Raw genomic sequence first — 23883 nt, 5'->3', positions numbered from 1 at the left:
CTCAGCGTATATTGAGGCTCAACTCACCTCTCGTAATATGAGTTGATTTTTAACAAACAGAAATTAAAAAGGATCAACTCACCTCTCGTAATATGAGTTGATTTTGAAGAATAAAAATAGAATTTGAAAAACAGAAATTGAAATTACCTCAGCGTGTCCTGAGGCTCAACTCACCTCTCGCAATATGAGTCGATTTTTGAAAACAGAAATTTGAAAAACAGAAATTGAAAATACCTCAGCGTGTATTAAGGCTCAACTCACCTCTCGCAATATGAGTTGATTTTTGAAAAATAAAAACTGAAAATACCTCAATATGTCTCGAGGCTCAACTCACTTCTCGCAATATGAGTTGATTTTTGAAAAACAGAAATTAAAACATCAAAATACCAAAACCCGTCATTTGGTAGAACTCAGGCGTCTTTTCCTTTGATTCAGTGCAGCTATTATCATATCTTCTTGCTCTGCTGGAGTACCTGTATATGTCATGCATGATGTTATCATGATATGCACATGTTTGTCTTAAATGCCTTTATGCCTACATGATTATGCTATGCGTCTTGGGCTTGTTTGTCGTATGTCCTTTTTCGTCACGATTCATCATGATGATCTGTATTCATGACTTCAGCTCTTGACTTTCTCTTTAGGCTTTGTACTCGTCTCCAAATTTCGCGAGTAATTTGTGTTCTTCAGATATCACTATTTTGTCCCTAGTTGAACTTTATCCTTGCTTTGAGGCTCTTGTATTTGTCAAATTTTTCATTCAGGTAATGCTTAACATTTCTTTTGTTTAGAGTATGTCATTTCACTATTTATCATGTAAATAAACACATAATGAGATGCATGAAAATGGTTAAGTAGGGGCAAAAAGGCTACCTCACATTTATTTATTTCAAATGTAGCAAACAAAGAAAGCTAATCAATGGTAGTAAAAAATGTCATAAAGAGAAAAGGGATCATATTCAACGGATACAAATGCTCTAGATATTCAACCCATGAACTCTTCCACGTTCCTTCATCTAGAATCTTTTCGAGCATGGCTTCTTGCGTAGAAGATTTCGAGCTTTCATAAATGCTTCAAATACTGTAGTCTCACTGTTTGACCCACCGTTCGAAATGCCTTGTTCTTTAAGCCCGGGTTTGCTTCATTAGAATGCCCTTTCGGGTTTTCATCCTAATCTTTTGTATTAATCAAGACGCCCTTTTCGGGTTTTCACCTTGATCCCTTTTTTTTTAAGATGCCCTTTTCGGGTTTTCATCTTGGTTTCCTTTTTCAAGCATAATATTTCTTTACAGCATCTGAATTCACTGGATTCGGTAACTCCTTCCCATCTATCTCGGTGAGAATCAAAGCTCCGCCCGAGAATGCCTTTTTTACAACGTATGGACCTTCCCAATTTGGTGCCCATTTTCCCCGAAAGTCTTTTTGTATTGGGAGAATCTTTCTCAACACGAGTTCTCCTTCGTGGAATTCTCTTGGCCGTACTTTCTTGTCATGGGCTGCGATCATTCTCTTCTGGTACATCTGTCCATGGCAGATTGCCTTCATACGTTTTTTTTCAATAAGGTTTAACTGGTCATATCGAGCTCGAAACCATTCTGCTTCTTCTAGTTTTGATTCCATTAAGACTCGTAGAGAGGGGATCTCAACTTCGATGGGTAGCACAGCTTCCATGCCATAGACCAGAGAGAAAGGAGTTGCTCCCGTAGATGTTCGCACAGATGTACGATATGCATACAAAGCAAATGGTAGCTTCTCGTGCCAGTCTTTATATGTCTCGGTCATTTTTCCAATAATCCTCTTACTATTCTTGTTGGCCGCTTCAACAGCTCCGTTCATTTTCGGGCGATAAAGTGATGAGTTATGATGATTTATTTGGAATTGTTCACACACCTCCTTCATCATCTTGTTGTTCAGATTCATGGCGTTATCTGAAATGATTCTTTCAGGCAAACCATATCGACAAATAATTTCCTTTTTCAAAAACCTACAAACTGCAGTCTTTGTCACATTGGCAAACGAAGCGGCTTCTATCCATTTTGTGAAGTAATCAATGACCACAAAAATGAACCGGTGTCCATTAGAAGCTTTTGGAGAGATTGACCTTATAACATCCATGCCCCACGTAGAAAAAGGCCACGGAGAAGTCATGACATGAAGGGGCGAATGAGCTACATGAATTTTATCACCATAAATTTGACATTTGTGGCATTTCCGTGCGAAACTAATGCAGTCACTTTCTATCGTCAGCTAGTAATAACCGAGTCTCATAATCTTCCTGGCCATAGTGAAACCATTAGCGTGTGCCCCACAAATTCTTTTATGGACATCTTCAAGTATTTTTCTGGCTTCAACAACATCCACGCATCTCAAGAGCACCTGATCTTTTCCTCTTTTGTATAGGATGTCCCCATCAAGAATAAATCCCGTTGCCATTCTTCTGATTGTTCTTCTGTCGTTCACATTTGCTTGCTCGGGATACCTTTGATTCTTGATGTATTCTAAGATATCATGGAACCATGGCTACCCACCTGGCTCTTTCTCAATGCTGAAACAATGTGCAGGGACTTCATATATGCTTATTTGAAGATGCATTATTTCTGTTTCTCTGTTTGCTTTAAGCATTGAAGCCAAAGTGGCCAGGGCGTCAGCTAACTGGTTTTCTTCTCGTAAGAAGAAATTAAAAGTTATTTCTTTGAATTCTTTAATCAACTATGCCACGAGATCACTGTATTTGACTAATTTTGAACCCCTCACTTCCCAATCTCCACGGATCTGATAAATTACCAATGCTGAGTCTCCGTATACCTCTAAAGTTTGGATGTTTCGTTCAATTGCTGTACGAAGTCCCATGATACAGGCTTCATATTCCGCTATGTTATTGGTACAGAAAAAATTCAGCCTGTCAGTGAACGGATAATGGTTCCCTTCTGGTGATACTAAGACTGCTCCAATCTCATGCCCCAATGGATTCGATGCACCATCAAAGCTCATCTTCCATGACTTTTCTTTTGATGACTCACATTCTTTTTCTGTAATGCACATTAAGTCTTCATCTGGGAAATCAAATTTCAATGGCTCGTATTCCTCCGTTGTTCTAGTTGCTAAGAAGTCAACTATTTCACTCCCTTTTATAGACTTTTGGCTCACATAGACGATGTCATATTCTGATAGTAAGATCTGCCATCGTGCCATTCTTCCTAAGAGTGCGGGTGATTCCATCATTTACTTTATTGGGTCTAACTTTGAAATTAGCCATGTTGTATGATACATCATATATTGCCTGACTCGTCATGTTGCCCCAGTACGCAACCCATTGAATTCTCGAACACAGTCAAATACAATATCAATGGTCTTCCCGACATTGGTGGTACTAGCACTGGAGGATTAGACAAACACTATTTTATCTTGTCAAAAGCCACTTGGCATTCCTCGTTCTATTCTCCGGGATTATGTTTTAGAATGAGTCGAAAGATTGGGTCGTATTGGTTGGAAAGTTGAGCGATAAATTAGGCGATGTAGTTTAATCTCCCTAAAAATCCTCTGACTTCCTTTTGCGTGCGCGAGGGTGGTAACTCTTGAATGGTTTTTATTTTATCTGGATCAATTTCAATGCCTCTCTCGCTGACAATGAAGCCAAGCAATTTTCCGGAGGTAGCCCCAAACGTACATTTGGCCGGATTGAGCTTTAGCTGGAACTTTCTCAGTCTGTCGAACAACTTCTTCAGGTTCGCTACATGCTCTTCTTCCCCTCGGGACTTAGCAATCATATCATCGACGTAGACCTCTATTTTTTTATGCATCATGTCATGGAATAATGTTACCATAGCCCTCTGATATGTTGCCCCAGTATTCTTTAACCCAAATGGTATCACCTTGTAGCAGAATGTTCCCCACATTGTTACGAAAGTAGTTTTCTCCATATCCTCAGGGGCCATCTTGATCTAATTATACCCCGAGAATCCATCCATGAAAGAAAACAAAGAGTGCTTTGCTGTGTTATCCACCAACATATCAATGTGTGGTAAGGAAAAATTATCTTTGGGACTTGCTCGATTCAGGTCACGATAATCCACGCACATTCGTACTTTGCCGTCTTTCTTTGGTACCAGGACTATGTTAGCCACCCATTCTGGATATTTGGATGCTTGTAGGAAGCCAGCATCAAATTGCTTCTTGACTTCCTCTTTTATTTTCAACAACATTTCGGGTCTCATCCGTCTTAACTTTTGTTGAGCGGGTTTGCATTCTGGCTTTAATGGGAGCTTATGGACCACTACATCTTCATCCAATCCTGACATGTCTTGATATGACCAGGCGAATACATCTTTGTACTCGCGGAGCAAAGCAATCAAATTATGCTTGGTGTCCTCTGAAATAGAAGTCCCAATTTTCACTTCTTGCTTCTTTTCTTCAGTTCCCAAATTTATTGTTTCAACAGATTCTTGATGAGGCAAAATCTGTTTATCCTCTTGTTCCACCATTCTTAGCAAGTCAGGAGACGAGATATAGTCTTCAGCATTTTCTTCAACTTCAAATTCTCCTAAACAAACGGTCTTTTCAAAATCGATTTCAGGACTCGTAATGGGTTTGTTCATGCTGTTGATATCCGAGCACCTGAAAGTTGAATGGAAAAGGAAACTATAGAAGGGCATCCAAGTATTGGAACCAACAAACGAAATGTTATGGCATGGTATGAGGCAAATGTACAGATAGGCTATGAAATGAGGAGATGATTATGAAATTAGTGATAATGCGAAAGATCGTGACAAAATTCATCTTCATTGATATTCATTTAGATGATAAAGAGCGAATGCAAGCTCTTACAAAAGAATTCTATTATATATAAGGACACAATAGAGGGTTAATGTTTGAGCATTACTCTGAAGACTTATAAACTACAAGAAGGTCATCGGCAGTCCAATTGTTCAACATGAAACCAGGAGGACACCGGCGTATCGTTGAAACATCTTTAATAGCCTCACTTCCTTTGTCAATGACATTTATACTGACATTTTTAAGACCCCTTTCAATTAATAACAGCGTGCTTTGTATATTATCCTGTCCGGGGTATATCATTCCCGATGTAAATGTTTTTGACAAAGGAGGGTATGTTATGGGCTCTCATTCTACTTCTAGGCCCAAAGTTCTCGCAATCCTTCTCTCCTGATCCTTCTTCCACTGTTTTCTTCTTTGACGCATGTCCGGCTGGAACCCCAAACCGTATCGGGCCTTGTGGTGCACTGGCTTTAGAGCCCTGACTATTCCTTACAGATATCTCCCTAAACCTTTTCTTGCTCGAGCTCCCCTTCCTACAGTCAGTTTGACACCCATCCTGGTATTTCTTGATAATTTTGACGCGAGAATTCTGTTTCCCTCAACGACGAATATGGGATTGACAAATTCAACGGATCGGAAGGAACATTCTAAAGCATTTTTACTCACTTCAATGTATGGTGCGTCTGTAGAAATAGATGCTACAATATCTTCTTCTCCCTCGACGGTGACTAAACAACCATCCATGATGAATTTCACCTTTTGATGGAGGGATGATGGGACTGCTCCAGTAGAATGGATCCAAGGTCTTCCCAAGAGACAATTGTATGATGGTGTAATGTCCATGACTTAAAACTCAACATCATATATATAAGGACCCACTTCTAGAGGGATCTTGATTTTTCCCATGACTTCTCGTCTTGTTCCATCGAATGCCCTTACTGTAGAATGGCAGGACCTTAGATAGGACAAATCCATCGGAATCCTAGACAGTGTGGCCAAAGGTATGACATTGAGTGCCGATCCATTGTCGATGAACACGTTCGGTATTATATAGCCCTTACAACGGGTTGTGATATGCAATGCTTTCACTGAGCCTCTACCATTGGGCAGTATTTCATCATCACTAAAAGAAATGAAATTATCCGCATTCAAGTTGTTTACCCACCTATCCAGTTTTTCAACGGATATATTGTTTGCCACGTAAGCTTGACTCAACACCTTTAACAAGGTGTTCCGGTGAGGTTCTGAATTTAACAGCAGAGATAATACTGAAATTCGTGCTGGCTGCTTACTCAATTGTTCCACCACGTTGTACTCGCTGTGCTTAATAAATTTTAAGAATTCCTGTGCTTCCTCCTCGTCCACAGGCTTTTTAGCTTCTTGCTCAGGCACAGTTTCATGCTCATCTTCTATCACACGTATTGATGCTTTTCCTTTCTGTTTCAAGTCACTGCTCTCCTTCACTGGTTCGACCTCTTTCGAATAACATCTTCCACTATGAGTGAAATGACCTACTCCTCCAACGCTTCCGGTCATGGCATTGGGTTTTTCATCTTCCGGTGTAACGATATTGACGTCGTATTTCCATGGTACTGCTTTATTGTCCTTGTAGGGGAAAGGAGATGGCACATCGATTATCAATTTTGGTTTCACTGGCTCCTTCTTCACGTCGTAATAAATTATTAACGGTCAGTCGGCGCTATACGGAAAACCTGACGATTGATGGTCAGAGGCGCATATTTCTCCTCCACCGGTGTCTTCGCCTTTATAAAAGATCTCAATCTCTTTATTATCCATCATGTTTTGAAGTACCCTTTTAAATTCCTCACATGACTGAATGTCGTGCCCTATAATTCCATGGAAATCGCAAAAACCTTGACCTTTTTCATTTCTTCCTTCGAATATTCTGTTAAGATGACAAAGCAACCCCTTTTTAGTTAGTACCTCCCAGATTTTCTGCAGAGGTCTTCTTATTTCAAAAACCCATCTTCTACTTTGTCATTTGTCCTCCTCTCCCACTGCGCTCACATTCCCTTCAGCGTGGTTTGGGAATGGGTTCTCGGATGTACCGCCAGTGCCATCAAATCGCAGAATACCCGCATCGATGAGCCCCTGAACTCTCCTTTTGAAGGCTAGACAGTTTTCCGTAGAGTGCCCCTGGTTCCCGGCATGGTATGCACAACTAGTATTTGGGTCGTACCATTTCGGGTATGGAGGTTTAAGGGGTGCCATGTAATGGGGAGATATTAACTATTTCTTCAGGAGTTTTGGGTACAGTTCCCCATACGACACAGGAATAGGGGTGAATTGCTGTTTCTCGGGATTGGGCCTTGTTGGTCTTGGTTCATTTCTGGGTTGGCTTTGAGCGGGTAGAGTGTTTTATGGGAATGTAGTGACGGGCCTTTGGTTGTTCATAGCGTATACAGGGTAGGAAGGAAGTGGTGCTTGGTAATAAGAGGTCTGAGAAGGATAATAGAAATTCGAAGGATGATAATTTTGAGGTCGGGGTTGGTTTGGATATGGATTAGGGGCATAACGGCTTCCCATTCCCACCATGTGGGCTTCTGGTTCTTTCTTCTTCATAGGCGCTACTCTTCTTGAACTTTCTTGACCTTCCATTCTACCGCTCTTGATGGCATTCTCTATAAGCTGACCGGATATTACAATATCCGCAAAGTCTTTCGTGGCACTTCCCACTAATTTTTCATAAAACGGCACTTTCAAAGTGTTGATGAAGAAAACAATTATCTCCGTTTTTGTTAGTGGGGGTTCCACTTGGGCCGAGACGTCCCTTCATCTCTGCGCATACTGTCTAAAAGTTTCTGACGGCTTTTTCTCCATCATTTGCAAAGTCATCCGGTCTTGCACCATATCCGATACATGCTTGTATTGCTCACAGAATGCTGATGCCAAGTCCTTCCAGGATCGGATCTTTTCCCTACTAAGCTGGTTGTACCACCGAAGAGCCGATCCTACTAGACTATCCTGAAAACAATGTATGAGTAGCTTGTCTTCATTCACGTAACCAGCCATTTTCTGCCAAAACATGACAAAATGCGCCTTTGGACATCTCGTGCCATCGTATTTTTCAAAATCAGACACCTTAAACTTCGGAGGCAGAACCAGATCGGGCACCAAACTGAGCTCTTTGGCACTTAGTGCAGAGAAGGCTTCAGTACCCTCTATTGCTTTGAGTCTTTCCTCTAAGCTCCTATACTTCTTTTCAGCCTCGTGGTCAACGATTTTCAACTTGGCTATTTTTGCTGGATCGTCCAAATCTGGAACGAGTAGATCAATAAGGCTAGCCCCCGGGTTTGATACGAATACTCCCTGCCCTATGTGAGCAGGTGGCACTGCCCGTTGCTCCAGGTCTGTGGGTTCCCCTTGGGTGTACCCTCTTTGTGTTGCGTGGGCATGCGGCAGAGTGAATCCTGGGGGATAGAGCGGATCTTGACTGTGATTAACTCTTAATCGAGGTTCCTCGACGTTAGGGCTCTGCATGGGTCCCTTTCCTTTAACTAAAGCTGACATCATCTCCATCATCTTGTCCATTTAGTCCCTTTGTTTGAGTGATTCTTCTCGAGATCTCACCATTAAGTCTCTTGTCTCTTGTTGTGACTTAGCCAGTTGTTCTTGTAATTCCTTTTGGACTCTTTTCATTCTTTCGATTCTTTTATTGAACTCAGCATCCATTGCCCTAGCTTGTCGACGCGTTCTATACGAATGGCGTGATTCCAGATTTGAAGTGTTGTGATTGCGAATTATATGATTCTAACCTTAGCGAATGATTATGGGATAGATATATGCAATGAATGAGTGCAAAAATGAATGTCAATCATGAGAGACATGCAAGAAATGGGTGTTGATTTCAAGATAGCCCCTATTTAGGCATTTCATTCATCAAAAGAGTTCATTACAAAACATTTTTTCCATTTTCGATTCAACCATTACACAAACTTCCTAGCTATATCGCCGTATTTCTTTACTCGTGCTAAGAACTCTGATATGTTTGATCTTCGACTTGGAGGGAATTGGCAAATGAGAATTTCAGCTTCTTCCGATAATTGCACCATGTGCATGGCTACCCCACGAACTTCATTGATCAAATAGCTAAGTTGCATTTCTTTTTCTTGGAGGCCCTCTTCGTAAGCGCGAATGTCTCTATCATACTGACTATCTTTTTCTTCCAAAGCCTTCAAGAGAGTATCTAGCTGTTGTTGACGATCTTGCAGCATATCTTCTAACTCTCGTATCCTTTCTTTTAGTTCTTGACGTTTAGATCGACTAGTCATTACCTCGACTAGTCTTTTAGTTCTTCAGTTCTATCATAGCCCGCCAGCCTTTTCCTCATCTTTCTTCACTTTTCCTTTCCAAAATTCCATCACGCCTTTAATGTTGCTTATTTCTTCTTTCCATTCTGCCGACGACTTGCCCAGCCCACTATTTTTTATTGTGCCTCTTAACTTTTTATTTTCCAGATGGAGATCCTTTAAGTCATTTCTCCGATAAAGCGTCCTTTCCCCATTTTCCTACAACTGTTTAAGGATCTGAAGGTCTCGGCTAGGATAGTCGGGACAGGGTTGATTCCTTGTTTTAATTTTTTGAAAAAATCCACCACCGCAACTTCTATGTGTCCAAGGACTTTCGGGAAGATGATCAAACCATAAATGGCCAAAGCGAACAGATTTACCCTTTTCAACATGTCAGGATGGTTCAGAACCAATTCTCGTAGGGAAGACCATAGAATGCAAATGGTTTCATTTTTCTTCTTTATCTGTTTTTCGGCCCATGCGTCAGTCATGTCTGTCAATCTCACTAACTTTTTCTTGAAGGTCATCAGCTTAGGCTCTTTCACGTATACTTTATAGAATTGCGCATTTCCAACACGAAGCAAAGCAACGTACTCCTCAATAGTCGGAGTCATATCTTCTAGATTGAAGGTAAAGCATTGGTAAGCCGGATCCCAAAATCTGATCATGGCTTGGATCAATCGTTCGTCTACGTTGACAGCAATCAAATTGGCTATGTCTCCATATCTCTCGGTGAAGATAACCCTAGTGTCCGAGTCCCACTGATTCCAAACTCGGACCAAATCTTCAAGGTTATTCTAGCGAACATTCACAGTTACGTACTCGAGCATATTAGCAATACATCCCTCCACTAGATTATCCCTTTTTTCTTTCTGAGTTTTTAGAGACCAGTCCCGAACCACGGCATTCTTCTCGGTTGTTTGTATAATTTACTCTTCCATTAGAAACCCGTTTTTTGGCAACCAATCTCTAGTCAACACCTTCCTAATCGAAATGCCTATGATGCATGGTGAACAATAAAAATAAAAACAAACAGACTTGGTTAGTAACCACAACAAATATAATTTGAGAAACAAATTAAGCTACCCGATTCAATTTTCTTGCATAAACAGAGAAAATGAAAGGCAATAGGCACTTTCCCCATGTACTTATTTGGGTGACTATTAATGGACAGAGGTTTGGCATAGCTCTAATTGGGTGGCTCGTTCGATTCACTATATGCGGTTTCAGTTCTAGATAGGTACTCGAATTGTCCGTACTGTCATCTACTAAGATTAGTATGAAGCCTCGGTCGTAGCCCATCACAGGCTCACGAGTTCAATTTGAGGGATTATATTTACTTATGCCTATGCGGATGGACAAGTTAACTCACGAAAGCATAAGTCATATGTGACCCGAAAGTATTCACTAGCCTGTGCGGAGGGACGAGTTAACTCACGAAGGCATAGCGTTTACTTTCACTTAAACGGACGAAGCCCGGGTATAGAGCTCATGTTATGCAAAAATGCACGTGCACGGTGTGTGGGGAGAAACTCACAAACCTTTGCATTTTATTTAAAAACTAAACTACAGAAAATTATAACCATGAAAACGTAGAGCTAAAAATCGACGAGGTAAAACGAGTTAGAAGAATATTTACAATATGATGCAAATGCATGATTTTAAAAAAAAAACCAAAATTGAAGATCACGGCTAAATATTAATTTGAACAAGGAAATTTGAAAATTTTGACAACACGCGTTTAATTCGATTCGACTCTCAAAAACTTTTCCCCAGTGGAGTCGCCAGCTGTAGCGACGTAAATAATTACTTGATCGCTAATTGTGGCGATTTATAAAAACTTGGAAATTGAAATTTGATTTTAAAATAAACCGGGAGTCTCCACCGATCCTTTTTCATAGGTGTGATCGGACACCTATTAGATCTATTTTTTTAAAACAAAAGAAGGATGAATTTGGGTCTACGTCGAAATCCAGAGAAAAAGTAGGGCTCGGGAGTCGGTTACGCGCGAGGAAGGTATTAGCACCCTCGCGACGCCCAAAATTGGTATCGTATAAACATGTGTTGTCTTGATTTTAAAAAATACGAGTTCAATTTAAATTCTAATCGTGATCCAATTTAAAAGACGAGAACTTTCAATTTTTGATTTTTAAGAAGGATATACCGTTTTAACACGAGTCGATTGATGTTCACCCAACATAGCAATGAAATCGACGACTTGGTGTTAAGCCGATATGTTGCTTTATGCATTGAAATTAATCGGAAAACAGAAATAAAATTTTCGAAATAATGCCAAAACAAATTGATACGAAATAGAAATGAATAAAAATGCCAGGTATATATTAAAACAAATAATAAATATGATAATAATATTAAAAACAAATAATTATGCATGTGATATTAACGTAAATGATGATAATTTTAAATATGAAATAAAAACAACGGATATATATATACACAACTATAATATTAACAGTGGGTGCATAAAATATATAGTAATGAAGTCATAAATATATACATAGTATTTGAAATATATATATGAAATAGAGAAAAGACTAACTAATATAGCAAAAATGCATATACATATATGATGTTAAAAATGTATATAAAAAATGCGTATAAATATATGTACATAAGACCGTATAAAAGTATACAACTATGATACTAGAGTATATATATATGTGCATATTAGAATACTTATTGAAACTAAAACTAATACTAATAATAGCAAAAATAATAAAATAATATAATTAAAAAATATGTAACTAAAAACACTATAATATGAATACGTACATACACTATAATATTAAATTATACATATCATATACATATATAAAACATGTATTAAGATTAATAATAATAAAGATGATATAAAGACACGTACATGAAATAATAAAAACATATAGCTATAGTAAAATAGATAAGGAAAATAAACGATATAAAACATGTGCGATATATATATAAATAAAATGTTTATATATATATATAAATAAAATGTTTATGCGATAAAAATACATACGTATATAGTAATATCGCTAGAAATACTTAATATATATAATATTTAAAAACTATATATACATAATACAAAAACATATATAGCGTAATATTAAAATATAAATACAATACATACATTTTGAAACTAATAATAATAAACTATTGATAACATTTCACAAATATAAGTATATACTAAAATATACATAATAATACATAAAATATAATATTATAAGAACACAAGTATACAATATATGAAAAAATATATATAATAAAATATTAAAATATTTACACAATCTATACACATAAAAAATAATAATGATGCTACATACATAATATACATATAAATATATGAAATATATCTACATATATGTACATGAAATATATACGCTATTATATATAGTAAATACAGTAAATAAAATAAATATATATAAAACTATAATTAATAATGGTAAATATCATAAAATGAAAGCAAGAAATTTGAAAATAAAACAATAAACTAACAAGAAGGACTAAATCGAATAAAGGATCTAATTCTGGGGAAAAAATAGAAATAAAATAGCAGGGAAGGACCAAAATGTCACGCGCGAATAATTTAGGAGGGCTAAAACAGAAAATATTCTCTTACACCAAAATGCTGCGCAGCACGAGGGACCAAATTGAAAAATGGCCAAAATTCTGGGGCCAAATTAGAATATAAAAGCTTGATTGTAAAACGTTTAAAAAGCGGAAGGGCCGATTGCGAAAATAACCCTTCCGTTTTAAAAAACACGCGGATCCTGTCGGAGCGGGTCGGGTCGACCCGACCTGGGGTCCAAAACGACACCGTTTTTGGGCTTAAACGGAGGGGACCAACACGATGCGTTTTGGTCCCCTATAAAAGTCAATTTTTTTTAAAAAAATCATTTTGAGCCGGGGTAAGGAAAAAAAAAGAAAGGGAGAAGAGGGGGAGGGGAGAAATCCGGCTAGGGGGCCGGTCACCGGTCCATCATCGGACCCTTGCCGGAGAGGTAAAAAAATTATATTTTTTTGTTGTTTTTTTATTTCCAAATATATATGTATATTTGTTAGAAATGAAGAGAAAAAAAAGAACAGGTTTGAGAAAATAATAAAGAAAAATGAAAAAACGAATCACCTTTTGATTTATGTTTTCGTTTCTTGTTTTCTTTTTGTACTTTGCTCTGCTTTTTATATTTGATTTATGCTATTCGTTGTTTGAATTGATTGCTGGTATTGTTATTCCCTCAAATGATCGATCTTTTTACATTGATTTTCATGGCTTTTATAGCCTTTACATTGTGTGTTTCCTTGACCTTGTAGGTGAACGGGCATGGTGCTGTAGAGCTGGTGGAAGTGACCGGTAGCAGATGGCATGGGGTGCAGATGGTAGGTAGGGGTGGTTGCGGCGCTAGGCATGTTTAGGGTTTCAGAAACTGAAACCCTAAGTCAAAATTTGGGTCAAAGGTTTGGGCTCATGTGTTTGGGTATTATTTGGGCTATTAACATTTAAGGTTTGGGTTAATGGTTTATGTTGTAAATGGGTCATGGGGTTGGCTGATACTTTAGTGGACCATTTGAGTTTTATGGGCTGAGGGTATAAATGGGTTTGTAAAAATGTAAATGGGTTCAGGGGTATTGGGTTCAAAATTGGCCTGTACAATATCAGTTATACATTATTCACTATGAAAATCTTTTATAAATACTTACTACAAAAAAGACAACATATACTTAAATACACAATTTTATCTTGGAGTTAAATAGTTATGTTGTTCAAAGTTATTTATTATAACTAGTATGATTCTCTTACTTTGTATTAGGTTGATTATTTGTTTGTGTCAAATTACGGAATGCAAATTTGAAAGTTAAAAATATACTCTAATTATACTTATAAAAATTAATGATATTAATTATTTGGATTAATTAATAACATTATAAAAATACATGGACCAAATTTTATTAGAAATTAAATTGTAGTGGTTAAAATTTAAATTTAGGCATAATAGAAAATCAAAATCAAAATTTAATCATTTTTCTAAAATTACAAAAAAGTAGTGTAAAACCAACATAAACCTAAAAGAAACAAGGAACCACGTGTTAGTATTTAAAACTTTTGGGGTTTTTAAATTATATATGACAATGCAATGTTTTAATTGAAAAGTTAATGATATTAATTATTTGGATGAATTAATAACACTATAAAAATATAACGACCAATTTATATTAAAAATTAAAATATAAAGATTAGATATCAAATTTAAACATATTAGAGGAACCAAAACTTAAATTTAACGACATTGATAAAATGCAAAAAGAAAAAAGAGAGGGAAAATATACCTAAAAAAAAAGATAGGGAAAGCAAAATTATAATTTAACCATTCTTAACATAACGAAAAAAAGGAAAACACCCTATATCTGGACACTTGTTAAAGAAGGCAGGCCCTTTGGACCCATTCTTTTATATATAAGTATATAGATTTTATATTTATTGAGTTTTAACTCAATTAATATTGAAATTGTTGTTAGTATTAAAGGATATGAGTTGAATGCATTAAAGTGCATTATTTTTTTTTATTTAAAAGTTAGGAAGGAACTATTTAATAATTGAATTGGAATCTGATAAATGGTGAATAAAGAGTTGGGTAAGGCCCTAGTCCCCCAAATAAAGTGGGTTTATTGCAATTTTAGACTCTCATATTATTTTATTATTTTAATTTTTTTAATAATTTTTAAATTGAATTGGTGCATGATTAATTCGTGATCTAACTTAAAACTTAATATATATAAGTATATAGAAGAATATATATCATACGATTTTAATATATAGATGGAATATTCAAAATATATAATAAAAAACAACTACTAATGTCATTGTCTGAGATTAGGTTTTGGACATTGTAAACTGATTTGTCGAAAGAACAAGCAGCTCCATCTGGCAGTCCAGATTCCATGGACATTAACTATCTTATAAACAGAGGAAAAAAAAAGGCTAACCTCTTAAAATGGTCCTTGAACTAGTTTACTTTTATCAAATTAGCCTCTATACTTTTTTTGTACATAAATAAGCCCTATTTGGGTTAAATAAAAGTTAAAAGATTTATTTGGGTATAAATTAAAGTTTAAGGCTTATTTGGGTTAATAAAAGTATAAGGACTTATCTAACAAAATAGAAAATTTGAAGGTTCTACTTAGAATTTTAGCCAAAAAGAAACTAGTGCTGCTCAGAATTAAAAAGAAATGGTTAAATACCAAAAATATGACGCATTGAATGTCTAATGCAAAGCCAAAATATAGGGAGTAAAACATGCATAGCTATACAGTAGTTTCTTACTCGTGCATCTACATATGTACACATTAATTTTTTACTTGTGCCATCTACGAATTGATTGTATTTATTATTATTAATTAATTTTATACAATTTTATGTATAGATTTATAATTCAATAAAAAACATACAAGACATGAAAAAAATTAGCATATTATATGTTTTATTTTAATTTTTATCAGTAAAAATGTTATTATCAATTTTATAATATTTTGAAAAGTCTTGTTTAAATCACATAAATTTAATAGAGATGTGTAATTATTTAATAAAGGATTTATTAAACTTTTAATGTAGCAAATATAGAAACATTATTTTAAATATTTGAAAAAAAAATTATACACTAATAATAGTGATATAGAGAAAATTAAAATGAATTGAAACAAAAAGATTTAAATAAAACCGTCTCAATGTAAACATTTAAGAATAATATTAATTTTATGAAGAACTTTGTGTGATGGTATGATGGTTAGAGTGTTCATCGCTCCAAGTGTAACTTAAATTCGAGTCATGCTAGTTGCGTTGCTGTCACTACAGGAAAACAGACTTTTAGCAGCGTTTTTTTTGCCTTTAGCGGCGTTTCTAAGCGCCGCTAATACTTTTAGCGGCGCTTTCCCGAGCGCCGCAAAAAACGTCGCTATATGCAGTGCCACAAAAGTTGACGGCGTTTTTTATAAAAGCGCCGCTAAAGACCAGGACCTTTAGCGGCGCTCTTAAAAAACGCCGCCAAAGACCAGGACCTTTAGCGGCGTTTTTTTAAAAAAGCGCCGCTAATGTTCTTGGTCTATAGCGGCGTTTTTCTACTAAAGCGCCATTAAAGTTCTTGGTCTATAGCGGCGCTTTTGTAAAAAACGCCGCCAAAGACCAGGACCTGTAGCGGCGTTTTTATTGTAAAAAACGCCGCCAAAGACCAGGACCTTTAGTGGCGCTTTTATAAAAAACGCCGCTACAGGTCCTGGTCTTTGGCGGCGTTTTTTACAAAAGCGCCGCTATAGACCAAGAACTTTAGCGGCGCTTTAGTAAAAAAACGCCGCTATAGACCAAGAACATTAGCGGCGATTTTTTAAAAAAACGCCGCTAATTTGCCCAGTTTTGCAATATATATTTTTACACCTATATCCAACCCTCCTGCAAGAAATTCAATAAAAAACAGCAAATCTACCATAAAATCCAACCCAACCGAAACACGCAAATTTAAATAATACAAAATTATACGAAAAATATATTATATAAATTGGAAATGAATATTCAAAATATTCCTAAAATAATGTTAAAAGTTACAAGAAAACATGTCTATGATGGCGGATTTTGAAATTAGTGGAACATAGTCATCATAGACTGAAGCTGCTGCTGGAGTTCATTGTATTTCCTGTTCTGCTCCACCTCCCTCGCTGCTGCCTCTGCTTTAAGTTGAGAAATTTGCTCATCTGTGCTAGCTTGTATCTGAACTATCTGATCTTTTAACCTCTGAACTTCAGCTTGACTTTGACTCCCGGAAGGCATGTATTGGTGCGAGGTGGATCCAAAATATTGGGTCGGGTTAACACCAGATCCTTGAAATCTAACCCGACCGTACCTTTCAGGACCCAAAACTTCATTAATAATTCTGTTATCAATATCCTCAAAATTAACAGAACTATCAGTCGAAGCAGTCGCTTCATACTCTGCCTTCTTATCTTTTAGTTTCTCCTAATAAATCAGTTAAAGAGTTAGAAACGAAATATACAATAAAAAAGAATACAACATAACATTATTTAAATTACACTAATAAAAACGACGAATTAAAACATTATAATTAAATACTATAAATATTTATAATGAATCAATTTTTATTTGCTAAATATACCATAATTTCTGCAGCCTCAGATGACATCGGAGTTCCATTTTTTTCCTGTGTGTAATGTCAAAAAGTTGAAGGCGTCCAACTTTTTGACCAGACGAGGCTTCCTACAATATAGTAGTAAAAATATTATTTAATAGTAAAAAGTTATTAATACTTGATAGATGTAATAAATCCATAGTACCTCGGCCTGAGCAACACAAGCAAAACTTTTCGACCCTGCCGTGTGCGTAAATTTTTGTTTTTGCCTGCTGCTTGTTCCAACTCGCTCACGGTCCTACATAATGAAATTATTATTACGTATATAGAAAATACTATAAACCGAAAAATTTCTAAGAGTTTGCAAGTACATAATACCTCTCCTTTCTTCGAATTCCAAAATCGAACCGCATCTTCCCATTGGTACCTCAGCATTTCCGGTGGGACATTTTGCAATTTTTCTTCGAGGCTTATGGGTTTTTTAAAATATTCTTTTTTCAAAATGCTTTTATTGTCTCTCCATTTTTTACCCAATGCCTTCTTGATATAGGCATCAGAGACCTCTAAAGCAAACCTATCCTAAAAAACACAAGTTTAGGAAGTAAATATAAATGAAACTTAAACAAAAGTATTATAATTACATTAACGTTTTGTTACCTTAATATTAGAGAGAGCTTGATTTTTATTGCTATCAGGCATGTTATGCCCTGATTCGTAGTTGATGGGCAACAGATTGGCATTTCGTGCTATAATGCCCAAATAGCCTGCTAAAAGTCGAGCTTCTTGTCCAACAGGCTGACCATGGCTGTTTCTAGTTACTTTGACACGCTCGACAGAATTTAAGTTATATAAATCTGTTAGGAGCGTACGTCCTCGACCTCTGCGCGTCCCACCATTTTCAGCTGAAAAATAATAAATTATTACTATATTGAAATTTAAAAATAAATCAGTAATAAAATTTAATACAATTTGTAAAATAAACTTAACATTACTTTGAATTTCCACAGACTCGTCAAGTGTCTCCGGCACGCTTGAAGATCCAACAACTGTCTGCTGTTCAGTACTTACTTCTTCCGAATTGTTAGTATTCTGTACAATACTAAGATCTCTTAATCTTCTTCTAGGTATTTTCCTGCAACACATAAAATAGATAAAATTTAGTAAGAAATAACAATAATAGTAAATATAAAATAGTTAAATTATATAACATGACCAATGTTAATATTGTAACAATACATATAAATAAAAAATCATAAAATCTTACTACATCATAAATCGTAAATATCTTCGTCTACATCCTGACGAACCCATTGAAATTGTGTACTAGTACTAGGGATATTTTCATCTAAGTCTTGTTCTGGAAAAGGCAAAGTTTCTGATCTTTCACCGATGTCATCTCTACTTCCATTCCCCATGTCAAACAAGTCTCTAGGGGTGTTTCGGAGTACAACGTACCAACCCTCATCAATTGGATCTTTCGAGTAAAAAACTTGTTTAACTTGAGAAGAAAATACATACGGCTCGTCTATCAAATGTTCTCCAGTGTGAATTAATCGAGAGAAATTCACCATTGTAAAACCAAACTGATCATTTTAATTCCGCGAGCAGTATTAGCATCAGCCCAATCACATCGAAATAAGACAACTTTCCATTTTCCATAATAATCCAACTCAATAATGTCGGTTAGAAGTCCATAATACTCCACATTTCCCTCGACAGGATTACTGTCCCTAGCACTAGCGTAACTTGTAATTAAAGAATTAACAACTATTCAACAATTTGAGTTCTCCTCAATCTCTCGCGATATTTGGTATGAAATCTGAATCCATTCATGATAAAGCCACTATATCTTTTTACTACTCGATTCGGACCTTGGGAAAGCCATTTAACTTCGTCATTAACGATATTCCCACTCCAAACCTATTGAATCGAAAGTAAATTGAGTAATTATAAATGTTATGAGAAAACATTATTATTTGTCAACAAAATGTTGAGTTGCATACCGTTTGGCTTAACCATTCATGAAAAGATTCTGCGAATAACCTATTAATCTCGCGATGTTGTAATCTTCGTGAACGTGGACGAGATCTTAAGATTTGTTTGTACTCACTATGTTAAACACATGTTTAATTCGTTAAAAATAAACAATCAAAAAAAAGAAGAATATTTATCATATTCTAGAACTTACTTGCGTAATTGTTCAAGTGCATCGTGGTGGAAAAGAACATATCTATGTGCTTGTATCCAAGATCGGTCATCTAATTCTACAATTTCAACTTTGCCGATTGGTTCTCCATAACTTTGAAATAAATAAGTTTTGTCCAAGTTAGGATCATTGAGTCCGGCATTTCTACTTGGTCTATTCAATCTTGTTTCAGCATCTAAATATCTAGAACAGAATGTCATACACTCCTCTGCCAAGTAGCCTTCAGCAATTGATCCTTCCGGATAACGCTTGTTACGGCAATAAGACTTCAATTTGCTTAGAAACCTAAACACCATATACAACATTATCAAAACTGGTAACTATAGGTATAAAGGTGAATGCCTTTGAAATAAATTAGCACCTTTCAATTGGATACATCCAACGATAGAAAACCGGCCCACCAATTATTGCTTCACGAGGGAGATGAATGACAAGGTGCACCATAATAGTGAAGAAGGAAGGTGGAAAGATCTTCTCCAAATTGCATAATGTCAAAGCGGCTCGATCTTGTACTTTTTCAAGTTCTTCAACATTCAGAACTTTGCCACAAATTGCTTTCATTATATTGGACAGCTCAATTATACAGGACGTTACCTTCTTTGACATACAACACCGTAAAGCAACTGGAAGTAGATCTTGCATCAGGATGTGATAGTCATGTGATTTTAATGAATATAGTCTTCGATCTTTAAGACTTACACATCGAGATATATTTGATGAATACGGATCCAGAACCTTTATATCCTTCAACACCGTGCAGAACATTTCTCTCTCTTCCTTTGACATTGCAAAAATTGTAGGCGGCAACCCATTAGGAAGTACTTGGGGATGAAGATCACGCCTAATTCCCATGTGAACTAAATCAAGTCGACTTTGAAGATTATCTTTTAATTTACCATCGTCGTTCAAAATTGTCTGGATGATGTTCTCGTAGACATTCTTCTCAATATGCATCACATCAAGATTGTGGCATAATATGTGATGCTCCCAATAAGGTAACTTAAAAAAAATACTTCTTTTCTTCCACAAGTCCGCCTCATTAGGGTCATCCTCCTCGTCAGATTCATCATCAGATTCATCCCTCGATCGTCTATTTGTTTGCCTATTAGATGGTTGATTCAGCTTCCCGTAACTGAAATCCATATCTTTTAACATGAATAAGATTTCAGATCCAAAGGTCTGCTCAGGAGCTTTTTTCAACTCTTCAGTACCGTCAAATAAAGCCTTCTGAAATCTATACCTATGATTTTCATCTAACCACCGACGTTGCCCCATATAGCAGAACTTCTTCCCATTATATAACCACTGTGAACACGTTTGAGCAGCACAATAAGGACAAGCATAACGTCCTTTGGTACTCCAACTCGATAAATTCGCATATGCCGGGAAATCATTAATTGTCCACATCAAAGCAGCACGTAGGTAAAAGTTCTCCTTTCTCAATACATCATACGTCTCAACACCCGCCCATAATTGTTTTAACTCTTCAATAAGTGGCTGCAGATGTATGTCAATATCATTTCCGGGGCCTTTCTCTCCGAGGATAATCATAGATAATATCAAAGAAGATTGCTTCATGCAGAGCCATGGAGGCAAATTATAAGGAACAATGACCACAGGCCAAGTACTGTACGAGGTGCTCATGATTTTAAAAGGATTAAATCCGTCAGATGCTAACCCGAGCCTTACACTCCGAGGATCACTTGCAAAGCTTGGAAATTTATTGTCAAATGATTTCCATGCAAAAGAATCTGCTGGATGCCTTAATAATCCATCATCCATTCGTTGATCATGATGCCACGTCATAAACTCAGCTGTCTTTGACAACATGAATAGCCTTTGAAGCCTTGGGATTAGCGGGAAATATCGCAAAATCTTGTTCGGCTTCCTTCTTGACTGTGGCCCATATTCATCCTCATTAACATCTTCTGCATCTCTATTCATCCAACGAGATTTACCGCAAACATGACAAGCCTGTTGATTTCTCCGATCACCCCAATACAACATGCAATCATTTGGGCAACTATGAATTTTGTTGTACCCAAGGCCTAAATCTTTTATCACTTTCTTCATGTCTTTACATGATTGAGGGATTTTTGCTAATAGGAACATTTCTCTCAAAAGCTCTAACAGTATTGTCAAAGAGTTTTCGGTCCACCCTCCCAAACATTTTAAGTGGAAAAGGCGAATATAGAATGACATTTTCGAAAATTTTGATCCCTCATAAAGTTCTTCATTCATTTCACCAAGTAACGTGTAGAACTTCGCCGCTTCGTCATTCGGTTGTTCATCCGGTACACTTCTTCTCGTTTCCATAAAAGTATTCCCACCGATATTGACATCATCAGATGCAACATAGTTTGGTGGAAATGATTGGAAACTTTCACTCCGCATATTAAATGCATCCCGCATCATACCTTCCATGTCATCTTCTCTAACATGCTGACGGTAACCACTATAAGGATAACCCGGATTAATCGTCGAAGAGGCTCCACTAGTTGTACACTCTCCATGGAAATTCCATTTTTATACCCCCGAATGAAGCCATCAACAATTAGATGTTCGTAGACAACTTCACGATAATGCCAATAGATATTGCCACACTTCTTACACGGGCAAAGAATCATATTCTCTTGGCTTGAATTGTGAAATGCAAAATCTAAAAAAGATTGCACTCCATTTTGATACTCGTTGCTTGCCCTTGAGAAATTCATCCAAGTCCTATCCATTTCGTAATTGTTGAAGTCTAAAGTTGGCAATAAGTTTCACGGGTAAGTTGTTTATTATGTAAGTCTTGATAGGATTTATATTTATGTTTTATGTAAGTTATGTAGATTATGTAAGTTATGAAATTTGAACTTTTAAACTATATGCTTTTAAGGAAATTATTAGATTAAACTACATGTATTAGTTAAGTTATGTAAGTTGTTATGTACGTTATGTGAGTTATGTAATTTATTTAAGTAATGATCAATATTAATACTATTTTGATAAAAATTAGTTATAATATATTTAAACAATGATCAATAATGTTATGTTGATAAATGAAATTTATAATTGGCCATTCAGTCGTTGAAATTTTTAATTCTTTTTAAGGTCAATAGAATTATTTATAAGCTCCATAGAACTTTTTGGAAATCTTATTAATATAACAAAATTTTAAAGACATTTAAAAATAATAAATATTAAAATCAAACATGTTTAATATAACAAAATAGTAATTTGAATATAATAATATCAAGAAAGAATCGTAGTTTAATTTTTATAAGTAAAGTGGAAATAAATTAAGGTTATATAAATATTCAATAGCGATAGAACTTTTTTCAATTCTTTTTGAATTTTTTAAGATTCATCATACGTGGCGTTGTTACACCTAGGGAGGATCCATTATATCTTGCAGCTCGATATAAGGCAACCCGTCAGGTTTCCAGCCTATATACTTTGAATCTTTAAAATATTTAAAATAAGGAATGGATAAGCAAGCTACATATATGGTAATAAAATTAATTCATACTTAAGTTGAACCAAAATATAAAAACTTAGTCATACTTCAAATAATAATTAATAATACTATTTTGATAAAAATTAGTTATAAATTTTAAAGACATTTAAAAATAATAAATATTAAAATCAAACATGTATAATATAACAAAATAGTAATTTGAATATAATAATATCAAGAAAGAATCGTAGTTTAATTTTTATAAGTAAAGTGGAAATAAATTAAGGTTATATAAATATTCAATAGCGATAGAACTTTTTTCAATTCTTTTTGAATTTTTTAAGATTCATCATACGTGGCGTTGTTACACCTAGGGAGGATCCATTATATCTTGCAGCTCGATATAAGGCAACCCGTCAAGTTTCCAGCCTATATACTTTGAATCTTTAAAATATTTAAAATAAGGTTGGAGAGAAGGTCAGCTATTGTTGTAATTATAATGGACAAGCAAGCTACATATATGGTAATAAAATTAATTCATACTTATTCATACTTCAAATAATTAATACTATAAGGTCAAGTTTCCAGCCTATATACTTTGAATCTTTAAAATATTTAAAACGTACCTTAATAAAACGTACCTGGTCTACTCCACTCTCACCAGCAAACAGAGGCTGGAGTCCAAAAAGTAATATTTGTTAAGTAATTTAAAGTGAAAATGCATAGAAATAAGGAAAAAAAATTTAGCAACTAAACGGCCTGTACGTACCTAGAACAAATGTCAATGGCTGTGGTGTATTTAGTTGCACCAAATATTATTTCAGGTGCTCGATAGTACCTAGAACAGATGTAAGATTATAAGAGTAGCACCAAATATATTTCAGTTTAAGAAAATATAAAAACTTTATCTATATCAGTACCAAATTTTAATTCGAAGATTAAATGGCAGCTTCAGTTGAACCAATACTTGCAGGAGGAGCAGGAAGCAGTAAATGAAGCTGTACCCCTCAGCAAAATCT

General features: G+C 35.7%; 1 long non-coding RNA gene across 4 annotated transcripts; it reads right to left on the bottom strand.

Annotated features, from left to right (window-relative positions):
* Positions 1 to 18021: 18021 nt before the first annotated feature.
* LOC121232038 (uncharacterized) lies at positions 18022 to 23883 on the bottom strand. Of its 4 annotated transcripts, none has more exons than XR_005930255.1 (5): positions 23785 to 23883; positions 23634 to 23702; positions 23491 to 23538; positions 18209 to 18333; positions 18022 to 18118 (listed from the first exon to the last, which is right to left on the bottom strand). It is a non-coding gene; the product is annotated as an uncharacterized lncRNA (long non-coding RNA). The 4 variants fall into 4 exon arrangements; XR_005930257.1 differs by having other exon boundaries at positions 18209 to 18336; positions 23506 to 23538; XR_005930258.1 differs by having other exon boundaries at positions 23506 to 23538.

The sequence above is a fragment of the Gossypium hirsutum genome, chromosome A07, assembly GCF_007990345.1.
Source record: "Gossypium hirsutum isolate 1008001.06 chromosome A07, Gossypium_hirsutum_v2.1, whole genome shotgun sequence".
Lineage (NCBI taxonomy): Eukaryota > Viridiplantae > Streptophyta > Magnoliopsida > Malvales > Malvaceae > Gossypium > Gossypium hirsutum.
This window is presented reverse-complemented; position numbering and strand designations above follow the sequence as displayed.